The sequence below is a fragment of the Mixophyes fleayi genome, chromosome 2 (genome assembly GCF_038048845.1).
Source record: "Mixophyes fleayi isolate aMixFle1 chromosome 2, aMixFle1.hap1, whole genome shotgun sequence".
NCBI lineage: Eukaryota > Metazoa > Chordata > Amphibia > Anura > Limnodynastidae > Mixophyes > Mixophyes fleayi.
Window position 1 is genome coordinate 139,895,339 of NC_134403.1, and position 11,481 is coordinate 139,906,819.

Genomic DNA, 11,481 nt, shown 5'->3' on the forward strand with positions numbered 1-11,481 from the left:
ATTCATTTCAGTAATCTCAGAGTGCAAGGCAGTCCTCTTTAGAACCTCTGGACTGGTCTGCCCAAGATCTCAAAGAAGACAGCCTCTGGAATTTCATTACTCCGGCCAGCAATTTTTGGAAACTCAAGACGCAGAGAAATCCTCCCTGGAATCTCACCATGCAGGGCAGTCATTTTTGTAATGTCAGGGTGCAGGGCAGTCCTAACTAGAACCTCTGGACTGGTCGTCCTGAGGTCTCTGAGTGGACAGTCTTTGGAACTTCGTGACACAAGCCAGGTCTCTGTGGAAACTCATGATGCATTGAAATCCTCCCTGGAATCTCAGGATGCAGAGCATTCATTTCAGTAATCTCAGAGTGCAAGGCAGTCCTCTTTAGAACCTCTGGACTGGTCTGCCCAAGATCTCAAAGAAGACAGCCTCTGGAATTTCATTACTCCGGCCAGCAATTTTTGGAAACTCAAGACGCAGAGAAATCCTCCCTGGAATCTCACCATGCAGGGCAGTCATTTTTGTAATGTCAGGGTGCAGGGCAGTCCTAACTAGAACCTCTGGACTGGTCGTCTTGAGGTCTCTGAGTGGACAGTCTTTGGAACTTCGTGACACAAGCCAGGTCTCTGTGGAAACTCATGACGCATTGAAATCCTCCCTGGAATCTCAGGATGCAGAGCATTCATTTCAGTAATCTCAGAGTGCAAGGCAGTCCTCTTTAGAACCTTTGGACTGGTCTGCCCAAGATCTCTGAGAGGACTGTCTCTGGAACACAATTACTCAGGCCAGCTCTCTGTAGAACCGCATGATGCAGCGAATTCCTCCTTTGGATCTCCGGATGCAAGGCAGTCATTTTTGTAACCTCAGACTGTAGGGCAGTCTTTTCTGGAACCTCTGGACTGGTCTGCCCGAGGTCTCTGAGAGGACTGTCTCTGAAAGTTCGTGAAGCAAGCCAGCTCTCTGTGGAAACTCATGATGCATTGAAATCCTCCCTGGAATCTCAGGATGCAGAGCATTCATTTCAGTAATCTCAGAGTGCAAGGCAGTCCTCTTTAGAATGTTATGCACGTTTTGTCGCTATCCAATAACGATTGTTGAATTTTGATTTGTGTTTCCAACGCACAAATATTTATTCTCAATAAGTAGCAGAATAATTCAAGCGAAATAATAGTAAGTACAGCCGTTACTTATCGCAGGCGCTCTGGATCCAGTGAACAGTCATTCAGTCCTGAAGTCTGTGGACAAGATATCTGATCACTGGATGAAAAGCTCCTGCTTATATGCAAACAGAAATACAGTGAAACAATGCAGATGGTATGGCTTGCTTCTATTGGTCCAGGCTTCAGGAAGGTCCAGGGGGTTGCAGATCATAGAGAATAATATATACAAAAAGTCCGGCACTGTGCTCTAAAATCTTGAGAACTATGTCCAGATGGGTCACTAAAACGCAGCTGATAAGAACCTGTGACTCCTAATTGAACAAATAATAAACAAAATCAGCGCTGGATCAGTGACCCATAGTGACAGTCTATTAAGTAATTGAATCCACGTGATATAGGTATTCACATTTATTAAAATAACAATCAATAGACAGCAAACAAATAGCGTTGAATACAAATGTATAGTGGTACACTTGATTGATATCCTCTACTTAAACTCAATGAACATCTGAGATAATTCTCGTGGCAAATAAATAGCGTGGTATCAATAGGCTCGATAATAAATAAAACTCTCCTTCCTCACAGCAGGGTGATATGTTGAGATACACCAAAGCCACAAACGTTGCCAGTCCATATGATGTTCAAAATATCATAACATGAGAGTAAAAACCATCACAAATACCATCACTGATGGCTCCTGATAACATTGCTTACAATAGAATGGTATCCTTGTATAGTGACCATCAGATTATCAGACTTGGATACATAAACAATGGTGAGATAGCAAATGATACCGTAATGTCCTTCCGTGGACGATGGAAACAGTCTCTCCAGAGTGTTCTGGATTATCCATTGTAACTTGCATAGAAATATCATTTGCTAAAAGAGATTATTAATTTTTCTGCTGATATGCAGTAGTACAAGATGTAAGCTGACATAAAGAACTCCTGAAGTTATGTATCAAGATATGAGACCAATAAGTAGCTTCATTTTCAGCTCGTAGTGTGGGAGCTGTGCCCTTGATGTTGGACATGGCACAGGAGATAAACCTCCAGCTCCCCTTGAGATAAGAATAATAGATTACAGTGATGGATGTGTGTCAACGGTTATTACCCTCTGCCTGGAAAGATGACAAGTATCACCTTGTAGGGACATAGCCTCTAGAACCATCACCCTAGTCTGTTTGCTTGATTCCTGTTAGGCAGATTTTTTTTGTAAAATAATGATTAAAATTGGGGACTGTGAGAGTTTGCAAAATAAAAATGATATATCCATATAAGTAATCATAATGTTAAAGCTTTAAAAGAAATTAGTAGATATTGTATTCAGAATGAGAAAAGAAAAAAAGATTGAACCCTTGATAAAATGTTACAATAAGATGTTCTCAGAGAACATGGATATGCCAAGGATGGACAACTGAATGTTCTACGAAAAGTAACATTAAGACTGGTGGCTGAATGCCTGAGAAGATAAAAACATAAGAAAGATTTGTTTAAAACTTACAAATTGCAGAATACGCATAATGTATCATTAGCTTGTTGTTTTCATAATTTACTGATTTCTAATTGGTTGTTACGCTTCTATACCCCTAAAACTTCTAATTGGTTGTTAAGCTTCTATACCCCTAAAAACTGTTATGTATATTTATATGAGTTATTTTTGCAGTAAAGCAGTTTCAGTTTGCAAACCAGACATTTGTGTGTTCTCTTATTCTGTGCTCCGATCGATCGTTACTATAGATATTTGATAAACTGCTGACTGACTTATTCAATTACAGGTGGTTATTCTGTCAACATAGGTAAAGAACCCCAACAAAGCCAATACCCAACTCTTTACAGAATGCTCTCCAGAACTGTGAGACAAATTAAACACAGCGGTCCGAGACAATCTCTTGTGGGCAACCATGTAAACAAAAGATCTCTTTAATAAAGACTTGGGCCAATATAGGTGCAGAGGGAAGACCCTTAAGAGGTATAAAGTGAACCATCTTAGAAAACCTATCCACCACTACCCAGATAGTATTAAAACCGTTACAGAGAGGCAGGTCGGTGATGAAGTCCATCGAGATGCAAAGCCACGGGTGTTCCGGAACCTAGTAGTGGCAACATTAAGCCAGCGGGAGAACGTCTGGTAGTCTTATTATGTGCACAGACTTCAAAAGAGGCCACATAATCACGGACATCAGCACGTATTGTGGGCCACCAGAAACGCTGGAAAAGAAATGCTAAAGTCTTCTTGGCTCCCGCATGACCAGCAACCTTGGAATCATGCCCCCAGCGTAGTGCTTTGGTATGCAAGGAAGGGTCCAGGTATGAGCAATCAATCGGAGGGGTTCTAGGCAAGGTCTTGGTCAAGGCAACAATATTAGAGGGTTCAAAGATTGGTGGCACAGAAGGGGGAAATAAATCCAAGTCATTTATGGAACGGGAGAGAGCGTCCGCCCGTAAATTCTTATAGCCGGAAAGATAGGTGAGTCTGAGGTCCAACCTAGAGAAAAAAAGATGACCATCGAGCCTGGCGAGGATTGAGGCAATGGGCATCCTTGAGATAAACAAGATTTTTGTGGTCCGTGAGGATTGATACCGGAAAGCGTGCCCCTTCCAACAGGTGACGCCATTCTTCTAATGCCAGCTTGATCGCCAACAATTCCTTGTCTCCAATCCCATAATTGCGTTCAGCAGGAACAAACTTCCTAGAATAGAATCCGCAGGGGTGAAGACCTCCAGAGTCCAAGTTTTGGAAAAGAACAGCACCCACACCAACCGAGGACGCATCAACCTCTACGAAAAAGGGTTTGCCTTGATTGGGCTGAATAAGGACCAGAGCTGAGATGAAGGCTTGCTTTAAGGACTCGAAAGCAACGACAGCCTCTGGTGGCCAACGTCTAGGGTTAGCACAGTGGTTCCCAAACTTTTGCAGTTCACGGCACCCTTAGAGTCTCCAAATTTTTCAAGGCACCCCTCCAAAATAATTACTGAGCAGTCCTGTTTTAGAAGTAGTTGGGTCAAAAAATTGTAATAAGTATCTAGGTCACGACAAAAATACTTATTTAGTTGTATGCAAAAATGCCCCTCTGCATCCAGAGACACTGCCCCCTCTGCATCCAGACACTCTGCCCCCTCTGCATCCAGGCACTGTGCCCCGTCTGCATCCAGGCACTCTGCCCCCTCTGCATCCAGGCACTCTGCCCCCTCAGTCACGCTGTCCCCTCCTCTGCTCTCTGTCACGCTGTCCCCCCTCCTCTGCCCTCTCTCATGCTGCCCCCTCTGCCACCCTCCTCTGCCCTCTGTCACGCTGTCCCCCTCCTCTGCCCTCTGTCACGCTGTCCCCTCCTCTGCCCTCTGTCCCCTCCTCTGCCCTCTGCCACGCTGTCCCCCTCCGCTGTCACACTCTCCCCCTCCGTTGTCACACTGTCCCCCTCTGCTGCCACCTGTCCCCCTCCGCTGCCAAACTGTCCCCCTCTGCTGCCACACTGTCCCCCTCCGCTGTCCACTGTCCCCCTCTGCTGCCACCTGTCCCCCTCCGCTGTCACCCTGTCCCCCTCCGCTGCCACACTGTCCCCCTCCGCTGCCACACTGTCCCCCTCTGCTTCCACACTGTCCCTTCCGCTGCCACACTGTCCCCCTCCGCTTCCACACTGTCCCCCTCCGCTGTCACACTGTCCCCCTCCGCTGTCACACTGTCCCCCTCCGTTGTCACACTGTCCCCCTCTGCTGCCCTACTGACCCCCTCTGCTGCCACCTGTCCCCCTCCGCTGCCACACTGTCCCCCTCTGCTGCCACACTGTCCCCCTCCGCTGCCACTGTCCCCCTCCGCTGTCACACTGTCCCCCTCCGCTTCCACACTGTCCCCCTCCGCTTCCACACTGTCCCCCTCCGCTGTCACACTGTCCCCCTCCGCTGTCACACTGTCCCCCTCCGCTTCCACACTGTCCCCCTCCGCTGCCACACTGTCCCCCTCCGCTGTCACACTGTCCCCCTCCGTTGTCACACTGTCCCCCTCTGCTGCCCTACTGACCCCCTCTGCTGCCACCTGTCCCCCTCCGCTGCCACACTGTCCCCCTCTGCTGCCACACTGTCCCCCTCCGCTGCCACTGTCCCCCTCCGCTGTCACCCTGTCCCCCTCCGCTGCCACACTGTCCCCCTCCGCTTCCACACTGTCCCCCTCCGCTTCCACACTGTCCCCCTCCGCTATCACACTGTCCCCCTCCGCTGTCACACTGTCCCCCTCCGCTTCCACACTGTCCCCCTCCGCTGCCACACTGTCCCCCTCCGCTTCCACACTGTCCCCCTCCGTTGTCACACTGTCCCCCTCTGCTGCCACCTGTCCCCCTCTGCTGCCACACTGTCCCCCTCCGCTGCCACACTGTCCCCCTCTGCTGCCACTGTCCCCCTGTCCCCCTCTGCTGTCACCCTGTCCCCCTCCGCTGCCACACTGTCCCCCTCCACTGCCACACTGTCCCCCTCCGCTACCACACTGTCCCCCTCCGCTGCCACACTGTCCCCCTCCGCTTCCACACTGTCCCCCTCCGCTTCCACACTGTCCCCCTCCGTTGTCACACTGTCCCCCTCTGCTGCCACCTGTCCCCCTCCGCTGCCACACTGTCCCCCTCCGCTGCCACACTGTCCCCCTCTGCTGCCACTATCCCCCTGTCCCCCTCTGCTGTCACCCTGTCCCCCTCCGCTGCCACACTGTCCCCCTCCGCTGCCACACTGTCCCCCTCCGCTTCCACACTGTCCCCCTCCGCTGCCACACTGTCCCCCTCCGCTTCCACACTGTCCCCCTCCGCTGCCACACTGTCCCCCTCCGCTTCCACACTGTCCCCCTCTGCTGCCACACTGTCCCCCTCCGCTTCCACACTGTCCCCCTCCGCTGCCACACTGTCCCCCTCCGGTGCCACACTGTCCCCCTCCGTTGTCACACTGTCCCCCTCCGCTTCCACACTGTCCCCCTCCGCTGCCACACTGTCCCCCTCCGCTTCCACACTGTCCCCCTCCGTTGTCACACTGTCCCCCTCTGCTGCCACCTGTCCCCCTCTGCTGCCACACTGTCCCCCTCCGCTGCCACACTGTCCCCCTCTGCTGCCACTGTCCCCCTGTCCCCCTCTGCTGTCACCCTGTCCCCCTCCGCTGCCACACTGTCCCCCTCCACTGCCACACTGTCCCCCTCCGCTACCACACTGTCCCCCTCCGCTGCCACACTGTCCCCCTCCGCTTCCACACTGTCCCCCTCCGCTTCCACACTGTCCCCCTCCGTTGTCACACTGTCCCCCTCTGCTGCCACCTGTCCCCCTCCGCTGCCACACTGTCCCCCTCCGCTGCCACACTGTCCCCCTCTGCTGCCACTATCCCCCTGTCCCCCTCTGCTGTCACCCTGTCCCCCTCCGCTGCCACACTGTCCCCCTCCGCTGCCACACTGTCCCCCTCCGCTTCCACACTGTCCCCCTCCGCTGCCACACTGTCCCCCTCCGCTTCCACACTGTCCCCCTCCGCTGCCACACTGTCCCCCTCCGCTTCCACACTGTCCCCCTCTGCTGCCACACTGTCCCCCTCCGCTTCCACACTGTCCCCCTCCGCTGCCACACTGTCCCCCTCCGGTGCCACCATCCTTTTCACTCTGCCCCACGCCTGACATAAAAAAAAGAGAAGACAGAAACTTACCAATCAGCGCGGCACCGGGACCCAGCAGCCTCCTCTCTCCCGCAGCTGTCACTGAATATAGACGTCAGTGACAGCTGCTGCGGGAGAGAGGAGGCTGCTGGGTCCCGGCGCCGCGCTGATTGGTAAGTTTCTGTCTTTTCTTTTTTTTATGTCTGGCTCGCGGCACCCCAGTGACAGCGCCACGGCACCCCTGGGAGATGCGGTGCACACTTTGGGAACCGCCGGGTTAGCAGATCTCCAGTAAGGGCAGTGATAGGAGCAATGAGGGTGAAAAAAATATTTATAAATTGCCTGTAAAAATTGGAGAAACCAATGAATCGCTGGACAGACTTTAACCCAAGGGGTTGAGGCCAGTTGATGATGGCAGAGAGCTTCTCAGGGTCCATTTGGAGACTGGAACCTGACAAAAGATACCCCAAAAAGGGAACCCAAAAACGCACTTCTCCAATTTGCATAAGAGTTGATTTTGTTGAAGATGATAGAGAACCTCCATATCAGACGCCGTCCCTGCGCCTCCTCATTATGCAGGGACGAGCGCCTGCTTCCGGCCGTGCGCCCCGTTGCTAAGCAACGGGGATGCTTCTTCCGGCGGCATGGTGTGCATGCGCGCCCGTCGCAACGGGACGCGCTCTGGGACTTCCTGTCAGCGGTCAGCGCGCCGGACCGCCGAATCACTGCCCACCAATGAGGAGCAGACACTTCCTATAAATACCTGGCTCTGACACCATTAGGATGCCAGAGCAACTAGTTATCTAGCCTTAAGAGTTCCTGTGATATATACATATATACCTTCATTACCTGTTTGATACCTGTTATCGACCCGGCTCTCTCTCTGACCTCGCTCCTGGATCTCCCTGTTGTCCTGCCTTGTATTCTCCAGTTTGACCTCAGCCTGCTGACTCCTCTTCGTCTCCTGAATCTGTACCTTTATTGCCCGCTTGGTTCCAGACCCTGCCTGTACGACCACAAATATCTCTGTCATCTCGCAAGTAGCTACCTGGGAGGGCCGCGACCTGCACGTCGTTCGCTGCGAAGTCCAAACCTCCTTGGGGGGGTCCCTGGTGAATACCGGCGGCGTGTTAGATGCCGCGCCTCCTTGTGTAGTTGTGCCAATACTTGCAGGTGTAAATACCTCATTCGTGACACTCCAACACATGGGACTGGTGAGAAGTGAGATCAGGAGAAAAGATTAGGATATCATCCAAGTAGATAACTACAATCTTGTAGAGCATATCCTAGAATATCTCGTTCATAAAAGACTGGAACACAGCTGGGGCGTTACAAAGTCCAAAAGGCATCACCAAATATTCAAAGTGGCCCTCACGAGTATAAAAAGCAGTGTTCCATTCATCCCCTTGTTTAATACGGATCAAATTATATGCTCCACGAAGGTCCAGTTTAGAGAAAATTTTGGAGCCACTAATCCGGTTAAAGTGTTCTAAAATAAGGGGAAGGGGGTAGTTGTTCTTGACGGTAATCCTATTCAATTGACTGAAATCGATGCAAGGGCAGATAGACCCATCTTTCTTTTTGACAAAGAATAATTCTGCGCCAGAGGATTTCCTAATAAAACCGAGCTGCAGGTTCTCCGAAATATACTGGGACATAGCTTCATTCTCAGGGAGAAAGAGCCGGTAAAACTGGCCTTTGGGAATGGGACGGTCCGGAATGAGCTCAATAGCACAGTCCTAGGGCCTATGAGGAGGTAGGACCTCCGAGACGGCTTTAGAAAACACGTCCTGAAAGGCGGCATAAAGTGTCGGGAGGGAGAATTGAGGAGAAATCACATGACACGGGAGAGCTGTAGACACCGGTTTAACAGAGGATAGGCAATTCTTGCGAAACTGAGGACCCCAGGAAGAGACCTGAGCTAAGTTCCAATCAAACTGCAGAGCATGAACTCTGAGCCAAGGAAGACCCAAGATAACGGAGTTCATGGATTCCGGTAGGACCAGGAATTCAATCATTTCGGAATGTAGGACTCCAACGGTTAGGCAGAGGGGTGACGTGACCAGCGAAATGGTTCCATTGGAGATGCAGTTACCATCCACTGTGGAGAGAAACAAAGACAGAGAGAGAGAGGCAGTGTAGAAATATGGAGTGAAATCCTCCCTGGAATCTCAGGAAGCAGGGCATTTACTTCTGTAATCTCAGGGTGCAAGGCAGTCCTCTTTAGAACCTCTGGACTGCTGTGCCCAAGGTCTATGAGAGGACTGCCTCTGGAACACCATTGTTCAGACCAGCTCTCTGTAGACACACATGATGCAGCGAATTCCACCTTTGGATGTCCGGATGCAGGGCAGTCATTTTTGGAACCTCTGGACTGGTCTGCCCAAGGTCTCTGAGAGGACTGCCTCTGGAACACCATTGCTCAGGCCAGCTCTCTGTAGAACCTCATGATGCAACAAAATCCTCCCTGGAATCTCAGGATGTGAGGCAGACTTTTCTGTAACCTCAGGGTGCAGGGCCATTCTCTCTGGAACATAAATATGCAGAGCAGGACTCTCTGAAGAGCCATGGCAATAGGCATGCCCCTGTCCCTAAGAAGAGGTTCCACCCTCCCAATGCCCTCTGTACCTCTTCTTGGGAGCAGGGGAAGCTTTCAAACATGAAAAACATAAATTTTAATATAATGTTGACTAACAACATGCAAATAATTGTATTGACACTTTCACAAATGCTTATAAAATGTTTTAAATTAACATGTAGCAAGTTTACCATGTTTACATGGTGCCGGGAAGTCCTTTCTTTAACTTCAGAATGCACATCAGTCCTCTCTGTATTCTCAGGATGCCAGAAGTTCCACTGTGGAAACTCAGGGAACAGAGCAGTTCCCTCTGGAACCTCTGGACTGGTCTGCCCAAGGTCTCGAAGAGGACAGCCACTGGAACTTCATGACTGACGCCAGCTATCTTGGGAAATTCAAGATGTGAAATCCTCCCTGGAATCTGAGGATGCAGGGCAGTCATTTCTGTAACCTCAGGGTGCAGGGCAGTCCCCTCAAGAACCTCTGGACTGGTCTGCCCGAGGACTCTGAGAGGACTGTCTCTGAAACTTCATGACACAAGCCAGCTCTCTGTGGGACCTCGTGACACAGTGAAATCCTCCCTGGAATCTCAGGATGCAGGGCATTCATTTCTGTAACCTCATGGTATCGGGCAGTCCTCTTTGAAACCTCTGGACTTGTCTGCCCAAGGTCTCTGAAAGGACTGCCTCTGGAACATCATTACTAAGACCAGAACTTCATGATGCAACGAATTCCTCATTTGGATATCAGGATGCAGGGCAGTCATTTTTGTAACCTCCGACTGTATGGCAGTCCTCTCTAGAACCTCTGGACTGGTCTGCCCAAGGTCTCAAAGAGGACAGCCTCTGGAATTTCATGACTCCGGCCAGCAATTTTTGGAAACTCAAGACGCAGTGAAATCCTCCCTGGAATCTTAGCATGCAGGGCAGTCATTTCTGTAACCTCAGGGAGCAGGGTCATTCTCTCTGGAACATCAAGATGCAGGAGAGGACTTTCTGAAGAGCCATGGTAATGTGAATGTCCATAACCCCTAGAAGAGGTTCCACCCTCCCAATGCCATCTGTACCTCTTCTTGGGGGCAGGAGAGAATTTTAATAAAAAACACATACTACTTAATATAATATTGGGAAATTAACTTCAAATAGTAGCATCAACAATTCATACATGTTCATACAATATTTTAATTTAAAATGTTGTACACCTACCTTCATGTTTGGGAATGGCACTAATGAACTCTGAAACCTCAGGGCTCAGGCCTGTTCTGTCTAGAACAAAGGAGGCAAGGCAGACCTCTCTGGAACCTCAGAATGTAGTGCGGTCCACTTTGGAACCTAAGCACTACCATGCAAGAGATCTCTGGGTGAACTGCCTCTGAAAAATCTAGATGCAGGCTAGCACTGGCAAGAATCTCATTACGCAGTCAAAGCCTCACTGGAAACTCAGGGAACAGAGCAGTCCCCTCTGGAACCTCTGGACTGGTCTGCCCAATGTTCGAGGAGGACAGCCTCTGGAACTTCATGACTCAGGCCAGCTATCTTGGGAAACTCAGGATGCAGTGAAATCCTCCCTGGAATCTGAGGATGCAGGGCAGTCATTTCTGTAATGTCAGGGTGCAAGGCAGTCCTCTCTAGAACCTCTGGACTGGTCTGTCCGAGGTCTCTGAGAGGACTGTCTCTGGAACTTCGAGACACAAGCCAGCTCTCTGTGGAACCTCATGACGCAGTGAAATCCTCCCTGGAATCTCAGGATGCAGGGCATTCATTTCTGTAATCTCAGGGTGCAAGGCAGTGCTCTTTAGAACCTCTGGACTGGTCTGCCCAAGGTTTCTGAGAGGGCTGTCTCTGGAACACGATTACTCAGGCCTGCTCTCTGTAAAACTGCATGATGCAGCGAATTCCTCCTTGGATCTCCGGATGCAAGACAGTCATTTTTGTAACCTCAGACTGTAGGGCAGTCCTTTCTGGAACCTCTGGACTGGTCGGCCCGAGGTCTCTGAGAGGACTGTCTCTGAAGGTTCTTGACACAAGCCAGCTCTCTGTGGAAACTCATGACGCATTGAAATCCTCCCTGGAATCTCAGGATGCAGAGCATTCATTTGCGTAATCTCAGAGTGCAAGGCAGTCCTCTTTAGAACCTCTGGACTGGT